This window comes from Frankliniella occidentalis, unplaced genomic scaffold (assembly GCF_000697945.3).
Source record: "Frankliniella occidentalis isolate FOCC.00 unplaced genomic scaffold, Focc_3.1 Scaffold88, whole genome shotgun sequence".
In the NCBI taxonomy this organism is placed as follows: domain Eukaryota; kingdom Metazoa; phylum Arthropoda; class Insecta; order Thysanoptera; family Thripidae; genus Frankliniella; species Frankliniella occidentalis.
Window position 1 is genome coordinate 1,041,468 of NW_026267217.1, and position 3,876 is coordinate 1,045,343.

General features: G+C 52.0%; 1 protein-coding gene across 1 annotated transcript in view; it reads left to right on the forward strand.

The window, feature by feature from the left end:
* Window positions 1-3,876, forward strand: part of LOC113214899 (protogenin B) — a 30,119-nt gene that overhangs the window by 15,491 nt on the left and 10,752 nt on the right. The window lies entirely within an intron of this gene.

Genomic DNA, 3,876 nt, shown 5'->3' on the forward strand with positions numbered 1-3,876 from the left:
CCCCGCCCCACCGCGCCCCACCGCGCCCCACCACGCTGCGCCCTACCATCGACCCGTCTGGTTCATCGTCTGCACTCACCCCTTCCCATGCAGACACCTGTTCCAGCGGCGGCGTGCTCCCGCCGGAACTGCTCCAGCGCCCGCTCCAGCGCAGCGAGTCCGGCCGAGTCCTCAACCCCAACCCCCCCTCTCTCCCGGCCCCTCCCCAACCTATACACCCTCGACCCCGCCTCGACCTCACCTTAACCGCACCGCAACCCCAGCAGCAGCCCCTCGCAGGACCACCCGCCCCCTGTCTGTCTCCCGGCGCGACGGTACAATTCCACCCTGCGGCATGTCGCGTAGGTTTGCTGTACGTCATTAACCTCCTGTAAACATTGTGTTCGGGGACGATGGGGTGGGGCGCGCTCTTTGCTCTAACATCCTTTTCGGCATGAGGAAGAATGACTCTACCTACACTGTAAAAACAAAATGGCAAGGGTAGCTGTCCAGGGAAATTTGATATAACTGCAACGGTTATCCGAATTCTGACAAACCTAGGGACACTTTTTGAAATGTTCGTCTTTCTTCTATTGGTGATTTGGGACCTTCGATATAGTAGCATGGCCGTCGGAAGTGGGGTGCAGGGGGGGGGGCAACTCGCCCCCCCCTAGAATATTCTATGGGGGGGGGGGAGCGCCGCCGCCGCCCCCCCAGAATTCCAAGAAATATTAGGGATAAAGTGAGGTTTTCCCGAAACCCCTAGATTTTTTGGAAAGTCGAGGATTTAACTGGCATTGTGAGGCCGGTGCCGCATGTGAGTGGTCATTCAGTGTGTTGAGACGTATTTAACAAAGCCTTGCTTGCGTTCAAGAATATGGGAGGCCATGGCCGTCTCACACTGCATGCTGCTTCATGTCCACAAGAGACGGACACTGAAACCGACTGAAACTACTGTCGATTGACTCTGTGATGAGGGCTGGACACTATAAGAAAGACGCAGAGTGCGTGGGACACTTTTGTGCAAAAAGTTGTTGGAGAACACTTTGTCCTAAGGAAAGATAAAACCAATTTGTAGTAAAAACGTGCGTGCAAAAAAACCCCCCCCCCCACCCTCCGATTGAGAGAAATACAAGTGAGTTGTATTCTCGGACACCGACATGTATCTTATTTGTGAAATCACCCAGATGTCCACGTACTCATCATCACATCCTGCACTCTGGGGACACATTCTTGTTTTTGTAGGATATTTTCCAAAGCGAGATTGTGTGTTTCATTGGAAAGGTGATTGAAATAAACTCCTCTCCGGGGTCCTGGTTTTCTTAAATTTTCCTCCGGAAACGGTATACCGTATTTCGCTATAGCGGACAAGAATTATCAAAACAGTGCTCACTTCCCATTCTCTGCTTCTTCCTCGTTGGTGGTGCTTCATACTAACCAAGAGAGCTTTGGGGTGAGAGCTCTCAAGAAAGAAAGACACACACGCACACCAGGTGACTGGGCGGATAATTCCCTGGAACCAGCGCGCGCCGCAAGGGGCGCAAAGCCCTGCTTTTGTCTGAGTGGCTCAACACTGTGCAAGCCAGTACTAGTATTCCAGGACGGCCCCCCGCCCGTGCTTTACGCGTCGCCCCCTTCCGCGGCACGGGACGCGACGAGACCCGGCGGCTCGTGAGATGAAATTCCGCGCCCCACCTTTATTCCTCCACTGATTCGGGCGAGGGTGAGGGAATTGGTGAGGAATCCGTCCAAATACGAGATGAATGTTGTCCCCCCCAGCGGCCCGCAGCTCCGCCCCGCCCCGCCTCGCCTGGGGTGTTTTCCTAGCCGCGCTCCCCTCCGCGTTTTAATTCCCCCAAAAGGGCCGCGCAGAAAATTGTCTAATAACTCGCCATCTCGCCCGTGTTTCGCCGCTGTTTTCTTTTGGAATGTGTATTTCCAAGCGGCATACGCCTGAGACGAATGGGGGAAGGGAAAAGTCCGCTATTTTGGAGGGGAAAGGGAAGAGACCGGGGAGGAATAAAAGGGGTAGTAAACAAAAATAAATAAAAAAGGAAACGAGGAGGCCGGGGGGAGGCAGGCGGTGGGTGACGGTTTTTGTGAAAGCTCAAATATTGAACTTCCCTGAAGGGTTTGGGAAAAGGGCTTACGCGACGCTCATCCTGTTGTTGAGTCCCTTCGCCTCCCCCTGGTCGCCGTGCCGCCGCGGGGCAGAGGAGCGCGAGGGAAGGACCCGGTAAGGAAGGAGGAAAGGACCGCGGGGGGTAGGAAGGTGAGGAGGAAGTGCGTCGCGCCGTGTAGAGTCGTGTCTCTACGCGCGGGCCGTGGAGCGCAAGGACCCGGGAAGGAAGTAGGAAAGGACCGCGGGGGGTAGGAAGGTGAGGAGGAAGTGCGTCGCGCCGTGTAGAGTCGTGTGTCTACGCGCGGGCCGTGGAGCGCAAGGACCCGGGAAGGAAGTAGGAAAGGACCGCGGGGTAGGCTGGCACTAAAAAACCACTTTTCAGAATTTTTAAGTTCTTAGGTTCAGACTTTGTTTCTTTCGATGAAAATGAAATCTCATTTTTTTAGACCGATCGGACACGTTTTAGTGGTGCCCTGAAGTTGATTTATATTAAATAACGACACTAAGTTACATACACTTTGATAGCTTCCGTCCCTTATGTCCAATCGACATCCAATTTGACCTTAAGTAAAGGTAAAGGTATTATATAGGGCAGCTCTCGTGCAAAGCCAACCCGATGTGGCTCAAATACTTTTGGAGTTATGGCCGTTGAACGATTTTGGTCATTTTTGTTACCTTGGGTAAAATGACCGAATTTCACTGAGAAGGACTCTCTCTGGAAACACAAGAATGCAGTACCTCCTGCATACCTACATGTGTGCAGGAGGTCCTGCGTACTTGGAAAGTATGCAGGAGGTAATGTGTACTTGGTCAAGTATGCAGGAGGTAGTGTGTACTTGGTCAGATATCCTGCATAAATGTATGGAGGTTTTAGTGTGCACTTGACCAAGTACACACTACCTCCTGCATACATGTAGTTTAAGTAAGTACACACTTGGGTTTCTAGAACTGACTATGGTGTATTTTGCTCTTAAAATCAGCCTCTTGTCCCGAAATGGTAAAATCGCGTTCTGAATCCGAATCCGTCGAGAGATTTGAGGGATTACATCGTCTTACTGGCCCAAGAGTCCCCCAAATGTACCTATTAAAATTAAGTTTTCTAGGCCCGCGGACCGCGGGGGGTAGGAAGGCGAGGGGGAAGTGCGTCGCGCCGTGTATAGTCGTGTATCCTCGCGTGGGCCGAGAGGTGTTATTGATTTCAAGGGCTTCATCGGCGTGGCGGGGCGTAACGTTGGCAAACACGCCGCCCTGGAGGCCTGGAGGCGGGCGGGGGCGGGCGGGGGCGGCCGCGCAAACAACAGCACGCCCTGTGATCGCCATGCCCACCCAGCACATAGCCCCCGATCAGGACCGCACCTCCGAAAATGTGAAAATGTTTTTGTTTTTTTTCAACAGTCCCTTGTGGTTTTGAATAACGTTTTGCCGTTCCAGTTTTGGTATTACCGATTAACGTTCCAGTAGTAAAAGCTGCTGGAGCCCCGGCCAGGCTGGCACGCTCGCTCGCTCTCTCTCTCTTACTCTCAATCCCGTAGTGACTTTTCCGTTGGTACACCATCAAGCGAGCTATGAACAAAGGTATAAAACAATGCTGTTTTTAAATAGCAGCGAAATTGTGGATGTGTAGCCCACGTTCGAACCCACGTTTCTTATAAACAAAATGTTTTTTCTAATAGTAGCCAAACGAGCTAAATGATAAATTTGGTACCTTACCAAATTGCATATGTTGATAGCAAGAAAAGAGAACTCGATAAGGAATCTATGAGAGTGCAAAACTA